The sequence below is a fragment of the Staurois parvus genome, unplaced genomic scaffold (assembly GCF_062004578.1).
Source record: "Staurois parvus isolate SC_StPar_1 unplaced genomic scaffold, SC_StPar_1.0 ptg000336l, whole genome shotgun sequence".
NCBI lineage: Eukaryota > Metazoa > Chordata > Amphibia > Anura > Ranidae > Staurois > Staurois parvus.
The window spans coordinates 4,280,169-4,294,943 of record NW_028318132.1 but is presented as its reverse complement, the minus strand read 5'-3'; the positions used below and the strand labels follow the sequence as shown (position 1 = coordinate 4,294,943).

At 40.9% G+C, this 14,775-nt stretch overlaps 1 protein-coding gene across 2 annotated transcripts in view; it reads right to left on the bottom strand.

The window, feature by feature from the left end:
• The window catches only part of MYO18B (myosin XVIIIB), an 810,748-nt gene that overhangs the window by 249,918 nt on the left and 546,055 nt on the right, over positions 1–14,775 (bottom strand). The gene's annotated exons all lie outside the window — the stretch shown is intronic.

Genomic DNA, 14,775 nt, shown 5'->3' with positions numbered 1-14,775 from the left:
AATGCCTAATGATTTCCATGTATCTAGCATGTATAAAACATTCCTTTAGAGGGGTGGGCTATTGCATCTTTTTTTGGGGGATCAAAAACACAAAAGCTGCAATTAGGTTTTGTTAAACTAAAATTTCATTTTGAGATTGTCATGATTTCTTGCGCATTGCAAAATAAATTGTGAATTACAACTTACTTAAATTAAACATACTAAACATACTGCAATTTAGCGGTAATAAATCAAGAACCAAAAATGTATTATATTGCAGCTTACCAATTGTTAGATGTGGTGGCTGCATTGGGTTTTTTTTTAGGTTTTTTTCCCCCCTCTGTTTTCACCGGATTATCTGGCCAGTATCTCACCTCCTGTATTAAAGTGCCCCCACTCTGGATGAAGGATTATAGGGGGCACATTTAGAAAGCAACATTGTTATTCTGGGAAAGGGGAGTGTTAGTTGTACTAGCAGATTTAAATGCACTAACAAACTGAAGCCAAACTCCAGCTGATACTTTATAAGCAGTTACAATAAAATTAATTTTTTTTTCTTTTGGGATTAAGGTCGTACATAAATAGATAAAACTGATTGTAGTAAGCACCTCTAGTAATGGCAAATGGTTTGTCTCATCACTGTAACTGATACAGTCTGCTGGAGAGTTTGCTCTTTTAAAAAACAACAGACTTACTGCTGGATCACCAGATGAAAATAAAAGAAAGAAAGCCTAAAAAAGATATTGAACACAGCCATCACATGTAAGAACTGGTAAACTGCAATATAATAAATATTTGCTTTTAAATTTAATACCACTTTTATCAACTACAGGATGGTGGATAGCCAACATCTGCAGTGTAGATAAATTGCATGCATGGTACTCCTACTTCTGGAGGAATTGGTCAGAACTCATCAAAGCAGATATATGAAATATATAAATACCGTGAGAAATTTGTAAGTTGTCATAGCTGAAAACATTGGCTGTCTTAAAAAAAATTGCACTTCTCTCTGTCTTTCTAATGCACATGCTTATTATTAGTAGGTGACAATTTAAAGTGGAGTTCCACCCAAAAGGGGAAGTTCCGCTTTAAGGACTGCTCCCCCGCTCCCCATTAAGTATTGGCACATTTGGGGAGCCGGGGGGGGGGGGCAGGTACCCGAATTTGACAAGTACCCGCTCCCACTTCTGGTCCGATCGCCTAGGCGATCGGAAACGGAAGGTGTCCTCCCTCCCTGTTGTCTTTTGGGACATGTGACAGGTTCCAGAAGACTACAGGACCATTCATGAAGCGCAGCACTACTCGCCCATGTGCAGTGGGTACTCGGCTGTGAAGCCGCAAGCTGTCACAGCCGGGTGCCCACACTGAAGATGCACTGGAATACAGGACAGTCGGTGAAATGAGCTGCAGGGGACACACCGCGGGACTGAGGGACAGGTAAGTGGCTGTTTTTTAAAAGTCAGCAGCTACAGTTTTTGTAGCTGCTTACTTTTTTTATTTTATAGCTCAAGTGGAACACTGCTTTAAAGTGGATTTCTAGACTTTCCTTCAGACACACCCTTCTACACCCCCAACTAATTGCTGGTATAAAAATAAAAAACTCTATCTAAATGTTCCATTTTAATCACCTAAATTACCTAACTGCAAGTGAATATGTCAACCTGAGGAGCCTGTCATGGACCTTCCAGCTTGGGCACTTCTGAAGCACTGAATTACTGGTTCCCTGCACCTAAAAACTGTGCTGGTGAGGAAGACTTGGGTAAGTAAAAAGCTGCATCAACAGGTATTAAACAAAAAAATAAAACAGGAAGTGTGAAAGGGGGGTGGGAGGATAGTTCATTTTTGCCCAAGAGATGGGGCTTAAGTATTGCAGGCATGGACAGCCATATAACTAGCATTTTCATAAGAAGGGCAGCATTAGCAACCTCTATATTTCTCTCAGTACAAGTTTACTTTAAATGTTCCACTTCTCTTCACTGAAGGTAACATCAGATGATTCTGTAAGTGCATAGTAAATTAGCATTTGCTAAGTGGCTTCGATAATCAATAAGCAAACTTGACTCTTGTTAGCAAAACGTTAATAAATACCCCAGTAAATGTTTTTCCCTTCCATTTGAAATGTCCAGGAGGTATTTTGTTGTACTTGTGTTTTAAGACAGATATCGTAGATGACTCTACAAAGAATAATCTACCTTCATTCTTTACCATGATGGACATATTTTATGTCCCTTTAATCCATCCACTTGCCTGCTATAACATCAGTGTCTGAACAGAATATGACTGCAGTAAGTGACATTGTATTAACTTTCCAAGAATTTGCTGTTTTAGAAGTCAGCACTATGAAACTGCTGGTGAACATTTTTAGAGACAAACTTTGGGATTTGCAGATTAACCTACAGACTGTGCAATGTCACTGCCATTTTATTTTAAATAAGGGAATTGCATTCTGCAAGTTGATACTGAATCGACTAGTCTTCTCTGAACTGTGGGTAATCAAAATGCAAAAAAAGTGGAAGTTTCTTTATTGATCCAGCTGCAGATATTACTGTTTCAATCATAATATGTATCTGCTTTACATAAGGTTATTGTTCTGTTTGTAGAGAAATGAACAAATCATGGATTTAACACATTGAGCAGACTTTTTGCAGTAAACACATTGTGGTATTAGTTTGAAATCATCAGCTAAGTTCACAGTAAAAAAGTTGTTGAGTGAAAAGTTTAATAGCAACTTTAGTTTAATGTAAACAGTAAGCATGTGTGCAACTGGGGTTAGCGTATTTCTTCAAAGGTTTGAATCAAAAATCCCAATTACTTTCTATCTTGAACAGTTTTAGGTGCCTCTAGATGACATGCCTATGAGCACCCTGCAACCTTTCTAGACAGTTCTGGGACAAGATCTGATGTCAAAGTGCACCTTCTACCTTTGAAACTTGATTAAAATAGTGTGGTTTTGTTTTTCTGATCATGGGGCACAGAGACAGAGTTTTCTTAACAATATAATAACCAAAACACGTTCTTACAACTGGGATCTAAGGTAGCTTGTAATTCATCCAAAATACACATTCTATTTTGTGATTTGCCCCTTTTAAAAATGTACAGTATTAAAATTATGTTTCGGATGCAATACCGTTTACAATATGGGGCAACTAAAACAGAAAAACACAACATTTAAAAAATTACAAATGGAATTGAAATGAAAAAACAGGTAAAAATTTAGCTAAGATGTCAGGGGGTGCAGGATGTGATTAAAAATATTTGCTATTAACTAAGACTTAATAAGGGATTACACCTACATTTGTTTTTTCTTTCTTTCAAATTACAGATAATACTTATTAAAGAAGAGCAGGTCTTGGCCATCACACTGACAGTCTAGCCCTGTGGATGCCACTGGGAAAGCTGCTTCCCCAAAGCCAGTTCATTGTGCTCTTTGTATCTAGAGCAGTGTTAGAGCTCCTGATAGAGTGGGACTGGCTGTCAACCTGACAGTGGAATCCTACTATTTATTCTAGAAGAGCTGCTCTCCAAATGTAATCTGCAGAGCTGGACTGTCAGTTTGACAATTGAGAAGACAATCGAGACAATACAGAGGCAGGATAGGATCCTGAATTGTAGCCGAGGAAGAGGGTACAACTATGAAAGGAGCTTTGCCTGCTTCTACCTTAGCCTACCTCAGCCTTTTTCTCAATCTTTTACTACAATGACAATTTAATCTTGCCTGTCAAAAGCATTTGTTTTCTATAAATGTCCAATATCACTGAAGGGAGGCAGTGAAACTTTAAATGTTCGTTTCGTACCCAACATAAAGCTAAATTCGCATTACGACTAGCCTGGTGTAAATTACTATTTTTGCCATGTGTGAGTGCCTATGCAAATTTAGCCTGAAATCCTTTCTTGGGGTTCTTTGAGGGACACAGAAATCAGAGATATTTGGACACTGTAAATACCTGGATATAAAACTAGTTGCAGGAACATGTTCAGAGGGTGGTGATTCATTTTTTTAATTTTCTGAATGGTCTGCAGAGTGGGGTGCCCCAGGGTTCTGTCCTGGGACCGATTCAGTTTAAGTTGTTATAAACAATGTAGCAATAAATAGTTCAGTTTCAGTGTTTTCTTATGATAAAAAACTAAGCAAGGCAATAACTTCACAGCAGGATATAGCAACTTTACAAGAAGACCTCTTTTGCCACAGCAAGACTTCTGATGGTTGATGTATGCCACTGCCATTGTATTTCAACAATGATCTGAGTTACATTGTCATTAAAAACTTGTACCAACTGCTCCCTCAACAGAAGATGGTCCAGATATTCTACAATGGTATGCCCTGGGAGTGTAACAATGCAAGCACAGGGGGTAGGACCTTGCTGAACACAGGGGGATGGAAGGGAGGTTGAATGGTACAAACTGAAAGTGTTTTGGAACCACAGCAAAACAAAAAATCTTTGATGTGCTGGAAAAATAGGGGCATATAAGTATACGTCCTTGATGTCTACAAAGGCCAGAAAGTCTCCCAGATGGCGGTGGTTTATGACAGACCTGATGGATTCCATGTAGAATTTTAGGGTCTGATTGAAGACATTTAGAGCCTTAAAATCCAAGACGGGGTATAGGGAGCTTTGAAAAGGTTGGAATAAAATCCCTGATCCTTTCTGTTACAAGGAACTGTACCAAGAACACCTTGATCCAGAATATCTACAAGAGATGTATAGAGGTCTGCCGACCTATAGGGTGACACAGGAAGGTTGAAAATAATGAAGTGGGAAGGGGGATGATAGCTGAATTAAATTTTGTATCTCTTAGAAACCCTCCCATATAGCATCAGAGTTGATGTCTGTCTAAATGTACACAAAGACTAACAGATATCCCCCCACTACTGGAAGGTAGGAGACATTCCATAATGCCAAAAATTATTTATATGCAGGTTTGGGGGATTTATAGGCCATGGTCTTTAGCTAAACTGGGCTCCTGAATTGGGTTTGGTCTTTGAGGTTGAAGCCTGGAAGTAATGGAAGGAACAATTCTCAAAGGTGGGGTGAGTCTTCCCAGCGTGAGGCTTAGGCTTTTTTTGCTGGTGTAGAGGAGAACTCCTACACTCCATAACATCCTCATCGAGGGTTTCTAATGCAGCTCTAAAGAGATATTGAACCTAAAAGGGCATGTGCAGAGCATACGTTTTACATGGCAAAAGGTGCTCTTGTCATAGGATACACATTACGGGAATAAGTTGGGAGTCATTCACTAACCCATCACCGTATGCAGTTGTATAGGCAGCTGGCATGAGCTGTAAGATCTCTAGGAACAGGGAATAAGCACACACAGAAATTGGAATACTTTTTGAAAGTTTAAGCCATTCTGCTAATGTTTGACAGACTAACATCAAAGCCATGGCAGGCTGAAACACAGGGCCTGCCATATAATATAAGATTTTTTAAATAATCTCTAACATTTATCAATGGGATCCATACAAAACAGTACATCCTCTATGGGAATAGTCAGAGTTTTATTAAGAAGTACACAGCTGGGTCAATATGGGGAACAGCTCATGTCTTAAAAATAGATACTGTGCTGCAAAATATTTGGAAGCTGTGAATAGATTATCAGAAGTTTTCCATATTCTGAACAGAACATCTTAGCGTAGCCTATGCATGGGAAAGGTTTTTGAAGCCTTAGGGCCTTTAAGGAATTCCAGACTAGTAACAGTTTTTCACGGATCCACCCCACACGCACACGCCCTCAGCGACTAGCTAACTGAGGCGCGCACGTGCGGCTTGGGGTAAGAGGGAATAAGGGGGACTTAACTTCTAATATATAAAACCGGCCGTGATATACTTTCACAGCCCGCACTACCTCTTGGCCACCACTGGAGGGAGACTCCACTCCAATCCAGCTGGTCGACCACACACACTGGCAGATAGGATCTTACATACAATCTGGTGCACTAATTAGAGTTGAGGAGCAGTCTAGCAATTGCACACCCTTCTAGGGTTCCTCCATCTATCCTTCAAGCTAGAACCCCGGTGTAAATCACTCTTCCACTGTCCACACACCCTCACACCAGACACACCATAAACGGTAGCTTGCCACTACCCAACAGTTTATCCGCAGAACGGTCTGTTGAGACACCACACACACACAGATCTACAGTTGTGGCCAAAATTATTCAACCCCCACTGAAATTGAGTGTTTTGGCCAGTTTGACATTGCTTTTGATCATTCAGTCATCTTGCTTACATTTACATTAAAGAGGCACTTGTAGGTCAGACAAATATAACATAACAGTTATAATGAAATAACCACAAATGTCTTTTCTGTGCTCACAGCATTATCAGTTTTATTCAACCCCCAAGTGACATTCAATCTTAGTACTTAGTACAGCATCCTTTTACAGTTATAACAGCTTTTAAACGTGAAGCATAGCTTGACACAAGTGTCTTGCAGCGATCTACGGGTATCTTCGCCCATTCTTCATGGGCAAAGGCCTCCAGTTCAGTCACATTCTTAGGCTTGCGCACTGCAACTGCTTTCTTTAAGTCCCACCAGAGGTTCTCAATCGGATTTAAGTCTGGTGACTGCGATGGCCACTCCAAAATGTTCCAGCCTTTCCTCTGCAACCATGCTCTAGTGGACTTGGAGGTATGCTTGGGATCATTGTCCTGTTGAAAGGTCCAACGTCTCCCAAGCCTCAGGTGTGTGACGGACTGCATCACGTTTCCATCCAATATCTCCTGGTACTGAAGAGAATTCATGGTACCTTGCACACGCTGAAGCTTCCCTGTACCTGCAGAAGCAAAACAGCCCCAAAGCATGATTGACCCTCCACCATGCTTCACAGTAGGCAAGGTGTTCTTTTCATCATAGGCCTTGTTCTTCCTCCTCCAAACATAGCGTTGATCCATGGGCCCAAACAGTTCTAATTTTGTTTCATCAGTCCACAGAACACTATCCCACAACTTTTGTGGTTTGTCCACATGGCTTTTGGCATACTGCAGTCGACTCTTCTTATTCTTTGGAGACAGCAAGGGGGTACGCCTGGGAGTTCTGGCACGGAGGCCTTCATTACGCAGTGTGCGTCTTATTGTCTGGGCTGAAACTTCTGTACCCACATCTGACAAATCTTTTCTCAGTTCCTCAGCAGTCACACGGGGACTTCTCTCCACTCTACGCTTCAGGTAGCGCACAGCAGTCGAAGTCAGCATCTTCTTTCTGCCACGACCAGGTAGCGTTTCAACAGTGCCCTTTGCCTTGAATTTGCGAATGATGCTTCCTAAGGTGTCTCTTGGTATGTTTAACATCTTTGCAATCTTCTTATAGCCATTGCCCTTCCTGTGAAGAGAAATCACCTCTTCTCTTGTCTTCCTGGACCATTCTCTTGCCTTCACCATGTTTGTAACCACACCAGTAAATGTCTAGAAGGAGCTGAGTATCACAGTCATTTTAAAGCTGCCTAATTGGTGCTTATTATGCTTGATTGCTGCTCGGTGACATCCACAGGTGTTTTCAATACCTGATGGAAAGCACCTGTATGAACCTCTGTTCTTCAGAGTGGTAGTCTTTAAGGGGTTGAATAATTGTGGCAATGAAGAAACCACATAAGAACCATTTACTACTGTATTACATAAACAATTGATGTCATTTTAGTTGCATTTGGGTAGTTACAACGTCCTTGTAGGATTTGATTCTGAATACAATTCCAAATGTACACTATAGTCCCTAAACCCCTTTACAGCATTGGGGGTTGAATAATTTTGGCCACAACTGTACATCTGACAGACCTGTGAAGTTTACAATCTGCATGCAGTCTGCCAATACGCAGTGCAATTGCATACAGATTGGCAATGAACTTGACCGAGCAAGTAAAGGCACTAAAATACAATACAATCTAATCCCTCCAGAGATATGAGCCCGCTTAAATACCCAGAAGTCACATATTAATTTTATGATTTAATATCCCAAAGTGGGCAGTGCGTAAAATATGTATAAGTATAAAAAGTTACAGAAAATACAAGAAATACAAGAAGATACACAATTTACTATTCACTATAAAATAAAAGGGAATAAAAAACAGAAATAAAACTTTCACCAAGATTTATCCTGCGACTGGAACAAGTCAGAGAAAGTCTGTGATCCGTCAGTCAATAAGGACGGGCTCCATATGAATCACAACATCCATACCTCAAGTCCTCAATTTATGGGAATAAGGACATGGGCTGGACATGAGTCCTTGGCCAATCAACCCTGGGGGGTGTTCCTGTACCAGCCCACAGGACGTTCTGGGTGCTGAAATGCCCAAAGTCGAGTGGACCAGGAACGGTTTGAATCACCAACTCAGGGATTGAATTTCCGACACCAGCGCATCAGTCTGATCGCGACAGTACCAATCACTGTTCAGCTGTCGCAATCCGGCGCCACATAACCATTTCCTGCATTTTTATGGCATTCTACATAGGCCACCAATACGGTTTTTACATGCAGATGTAGACCACAGAGTGCCCAATCAGAAGGAAGTATTTTCATCTCTCTGCAACTAATATTTTAGCTTTTATGAGAGATGAAATCTATTCCTTTGATCTGTTATATACTTTAAAACTCCCCAGACACAGCCCCCCTGGTGTCATGAAGTCGAAACGTCTGCATTCCTCTTTTAAACTTCAGGAAGGTGGCAAAGTCTGATTATAAACAAATCTTATTGGCACCCAGGTGTCACTTCCAGAGGAAGCTCTGTCCCTTCAGATGCTAATTGGTGACCATCTGTCTCTGAATACCTATGACTGAATATTTTTTTAATGACAAGGAATGAAACTAAATTTCCAATTACATATTGCTACTGATCACATCTCAGTCCAATCACTTGAATCCCACATCTACGTTACACAGTTCTTCCATTTTTAAGGTGGCAGGCACTGCATCTATAAAAGTCAAAATGGACTCTTTAAGCCTGGCAGCTATGGCAGATTCCTATGACTCCTCAGGGGCAATATCATCCAGCAAAAATAGCAGGGTAAAGGTACAGCCTTCAAAGCTAATGCTAAGGATATGTTGATCCAAACAGATGCACAATGAGGCTGACCCAAGCTGTTAGTAGGGAAGGCTTGATTAAAGAAAAAATAATCTGAAGAAAAAGAAAAAATTGGTAGTAAAATCGGTTAAGGGGGGCTGGAAGTGGGGGGTTATATAAGCTGGTCACTGTTTTTGTTTGCCAGCATCCAAATCCCCCTCTAGACAGCAGTATAACCCAAGTAACTGTAAATCCTGTGTCCTTTGTTAAACAAGAATGTAATGTACATTATTGATCTTGTTTTGCTATACTTGTGCATCATCTTTCCCCTTTGGGAAATGTTCCATATTTAGTTTTCTTTTCATGTAAGAATTGCAGAAAAATGGAATTTAGCATCTATGCAATTACTTTGTAATTTTGTAGCCCAGTGTAAAGACTATGATAGAAGTTCCCCTATGGAAATGTACTGGCATTTTTTTACCAAGAGTTCATCTGATAACATGCTACATTCATTAGCAGTACATAAAAGTTGAAAAGGTGAAGAAATAGTATTGCTAAGTTTGGACACCTTTTATTTACCCTACACTCATAATCGTTAGTTGTTGTGTAACCTATGAAAAGCAGTTTTGATTGCAGTGCAGTCACACATTGCCTGAGGCTCTATTAAAGGCTGTCAGATCACAATCTTCCCATGAGGCATGCTGTGTCATACAGTGCTTTACAAGAAGTGATGATATACACATCCAGCTTCTAATTACCTTCAATTGTGTCCCAGCTAATAATACATTGTAGCATTATGTAGAAAATGTTGCAATTGAAGAATACAACATACAAACACACGTTATATTTTGAATCAACAATAATACCTATGCAGCCATAAAAACCCTAAATAATACAAACCCTACAAAAAAATAGAAAAGGGTAAATGACATGTTATGATGTCTTACAGCAGAGTATGTTTGTTGCTAATTTGTGAATCTATTGATGGCACTGGAATTACATATCTATAAACTGCATTGTCACGGACTGCCAGTGCCTCTCCCATCCCCCGCCATATCCCTCCACTCCTCCCTTCCCCCTTGCACATTCTGATGTCTGGGGAGCTTCCATGGACAATGCTGGGCCGGCCGTTGCTGAGGCAACCTAGCTGCGTCCCACTTGGTTTTCAAAAGACCCACACAGGAAGCAGCCCTTCTCTCTCGGTTCCTGTCCATGCTGCTGGAATCATCTTGCTCCCAGAAAGATGCTGGGAGGCTCGGGTGAGGGGGACCGAGCCTCCCCAGCCACCCCCCCGCGCACTCTGCAGACCCCCAAAAGGTCAGGACTGTAGCCCTATGCAATACCCCAGGGTTGGGAGTCTCCACAGCTCTGCATGAGCCTTCTCCTCAAAGGTCAGACCCCACAGCTGAGACCCTGCCAGACCCTGCAAGTCTGTAAGCCTGTCTACTGAGCACCCTTGCACCCTGGCTGCTGCTGAGGGACCCTGCATACTATCCGTAGCTGCGTGTCCCTGGAGGCTGTCTGCTGCTGAGTGCCCTGGGAGCGGCTGCTGAGGGACCCTGCACACTGTCCGTGGCTGCGGGTCCCTGGAAGCCGTCCGCTGCTGAGTGCCCGGGGAGCTGCTGCTGTCTGCTGATTGCTGGTTGTCCCTGGAACGCCGACCGCTGGTCGTCCCTGTCTGGAACCGCCTGCCGCTGAGGGTCTGCAAGCTGCTTACCGTGAGTGTCCTGAACTGTCCCTGTTGTCTGCACTGACCACCTGTGTCCTGAACTGTCCCTGTTGTGCGCACAGACCACCTGGGTTATGCACTGCCCTACTACATGCCTAGACTACCCTTACTTGAACCGCCCCATAGCGTGCCCAGAGTATAGCTACCTGTGGTGCCCCTGAGTGCTTGAACCATCGCTACCCATTGAGTCCCTGTGAACCCAATGTCCCTAGAAAGTTGGGTGGGAGCTCTGCTGAGGCCAGACTCCACAGCTAGAGTCCTGTTGAGTTCCCGAGGTCCCTGCCTAGTGGTAGGTTGCCGCCTGTTGCTCGAGACCCCTGCCCAGGGGTAGATTGCCGCCTGTTGCCCGAGTCTCCAATCTGCTGTCCAGTCACGGAGGGAGCTCGACTGAGGCCCCAAACCTAGGGGGAAGATTGCCTGCCTGTTGCCCGAGACCCCTGCTCAGGGTTAGGTTGTCCGCCTGTTGCCCGAGTCTCCAATCCGCTGTCCAGTCACGGAGGGAGCTCGACTGAGGCCCCAAGCCAAGGGGGGAGATTGCCTGCCTGTCGCCGAAGACCCCCACATATCACCCTCCCTGCCATTTCCCCATTGAGTTTCTGTCATTTTGTTGCTTCAATAAAATTTTGTGTGTTCCCCATCTTTTCCGTGTGCTCTGTCCTGCCTACGCTTCCGTTACATGCATATAGCTATTATTTTCTATCATCTATTTATCTACGCACGCACACACACACACCATTTTTCTGAACAAGTTCTGAAAACCACTGATTTGTATATGCCTTTGGTCTCCTGTTGCAGCAAATAATGTTCAAACACTTTCTAAAGAATAAGGTAATGTTCCTTTGAAACGTTACTTTTGGTGATGTTTCAATAAACATGGAATGTATTCCTTCATTGAATTACAAGCTAATTTACTGCCAGTCTGTGTAAAGCTAGAATTAGCAATACTGTATTTTTTAAAAATGGTGGCAAAATATTGTATGAAAAGGATTGCCAATCAATGGACACGTATTCAAAAGGGGTGTGATTACAAGGCATTGACTTGATGCACGTGATGTGCATGCATGATATGTTTAGTGTACATGCATGGTGTCACGTTTGCTCCATGGTCCCATTGCATGTAGGAATAAAGCCACCCTCTCTTGCTTCCTCCTGATATTGAGTAAGAACTATGGGCCATGGTATCTTTAATGTTTATAGAACATTGCACATGACCGCAACTAATGTGCAATGTTTGTAAAGAGGCTTCAGGTGATTCCATAGGGTGGTACTATAGAAACCAAATTTAATTACTTGTGCCATGTCCTAATTAGTATTTAATGTACAGAAATGAAGCATGGACATTATAGGCAAGTACACTTGATCAACAAAGTTAAAATAAAAATCTGCTTTATTACAATCTTATTACTAAAAACATAAATTGTACAACAATTTATAACAGAGTTTTACTTAATGGGTAATAAACAGTACATAGCACCATAATATCAGTAACTAATAGTTTGGTAGGAACGGGTTACCCCCTATATAGTACAAAATATCAGTAAGGTGCCTAATTGAGGCTCCCAATTGTGGAATGCGATTTTCGTCAAAGTGGGGGCTATTCCAAATCAAAAAAGGTACGCAACTAATAGGCCACTTCCTTAGGAACTAATTGGTGCATAGGTATAGCAACTTACAATAGAACTATATATGTGACCAAGGAGAGCAAAGACCATAGTAACCAACTTGTCTAGGTGTCTGGACATGGGGGCAAACCAGAAACATAAATCAACTTGATTCCAGTTAATGGTAAAACCCCAAAATCACAATAAGGGGGGGGGGTGCAATGTTCATTCCAAACAGAAGTGAGAAAACACAGTAAGAAATGATTTCCTGAAAAATAGATTGCAGGGCCATTAAGTAGAAGTGTCTAGTTTCATTTGGAAGAACAAGGATATTGTTTAATGTCACTTTAATTGAGGCAAAACATACTTGGAAGCAGGCAGCTTCACTTTAGCACTTTAGATATCAGCAAAAACCAGCAGAGATATATGTAAGGAATAAAAGTAAAATAATGGAAAAGAAGAAAGACAGTATAGAAGATACTTAATTAACTAGAGAAGGTGTGCACCAGTAAAAAGCTTGCTAAACAAAGGAAATAGATAGTGACACAGTAAAGAAAAACAGCAAAAAAATAGAGCACATATTTTCATAGAAATAGATGAAGAAAGAGAAAGAGTACATTTTCAGTGATCATGAAGATTTCACGCGAAAACAGAGATAGAAGAGATGTTAAAAAGAATATATAGATGACAGAGATAAAGACATGTATCTTTGCCAGTCCCTGAAGTAATCACTTTGTAGGTATGCAAACAATTGGAGGGATGGGGGGGTGGACAATTAAATGTACTATTATTATTTAAATTATTAGAATAAAAATGGTGTTTTAGTGTTGAAATGGGTTGAATGTGTGGTGGAGTGAATTGCATCACTTCTGCAATATAATTTTTTATATGGAGTCCCTGAATCCCCACATAGTAGGAGCCCTAAGCATTTGGTATTTGTTGTCCCCTGGTCTGGCCCACCTTTTCTGGTTATAGCTGCTCATCACATTTATGGGCTAGTAGTGAAAATAAGTAGTCACCTTTTAAAATCTATATTATTAAACATGTAGTTCATCTATAATGTGACTCTTCGGTTTGATCATAATTTGCATTACCCTGAATAATTTTGATTTCATAATGACCACCCTTATTGTGTATGTGTATTTGTACAAACCTATTCACATAGTAAATATGAAACACTAAACCTTAACAAGATAAGATAGATAGATAGATAGATAGATAGATAGAGATATTTAAAGTGTAAACTTTTTATATCATTTAAACAGGTAACTGAACTGTTAACTTGTGAATATAACCATGGTAAATGTGTTGTTTTGCAGCTATTGGCGTACATCATGTCTATATTTACCTCTTGTGTGTCTGTTAAAGTTTACAGTACAAATTACTTTCTGTGAAATATCCAAGGGACCAGATTCAAAATTCTCCATAATAACATCCTCAGTGTCCACTGAACTTGCTTTTTCGCCCATTATATTCTTAGTGTGAAATTGAATTTCTTCCTTTATGTTCCCCATGTTGCTGGAAATCTGTTTGATAAATCATACTGGCAATCTATTTCACTTTGCACATAGATAAATGGTGTGTTCTTAAAATAAAAGTTGCAGTACTCTGCCTTTGGTCTTTTAAGGTATGACTATCAAGGGAAAATGGCTGCATGCAAGAGATTAAATTATAATAATCCTATCCATTCTGATATTGCTATAAAACTCCATTTCTAGTTTTAAAAAAATGCACGGAGCCATTTAAGGTCATCACAAGGTAAGTAGGACCAACCTGAAGCAGACTATCAAATCTCACTTTCCTGTGGAATTTAGAATAGAACATGTCATTATTTTTTAACATTTTAGCTTCATAGATGTTTAATGAAATACCAATTAAGCAATTAGACATGGCAACATTGCTTTTAAGGCTGTCTTATACAGTAAGAAATTCAGGATCAGGTAGAATAATTTGGACACTTCAACAACAGCTGTAAAAAATACTTGTATGTGCCAAAAACAGCCAAAATTAATCCACAGAAAGAAAATAGTTATACAAACACCAGGGCTTTATAACTGCCTTTCAAAGTGGCTCTGAAGAAGAGGGCCCAACCCTCGAAACAAGTATCATAAACATCACTGGTTAAATAGCCATCGGGTGGCTGATGTGCCTGGTAATCACCGTGTACAGTGTTGTCATTACATCGGTACAGAGACACTGTATGGAGCTGATCCAAGGGGCTGGTTACCCTGTGATAACTGTGATTGGTCATCACAGTGATCACTTGGTTTACAATGTTGACCACTCTCCTTCCCTTTGCAACAGGTGATGATGAGAGATCAAGTACTTGTGAATGGGGAAGGAATGTTTGGATCAGCTGCCGCAGCTTCATTCATTTTGTTTCAGTGACAAAGGGATCTTTAACCCTTTCATGCTCCCTCCTCTCCTACACATTGGGTTTGATTTACTAAAGGCAACAGCTATTTCATATGTGC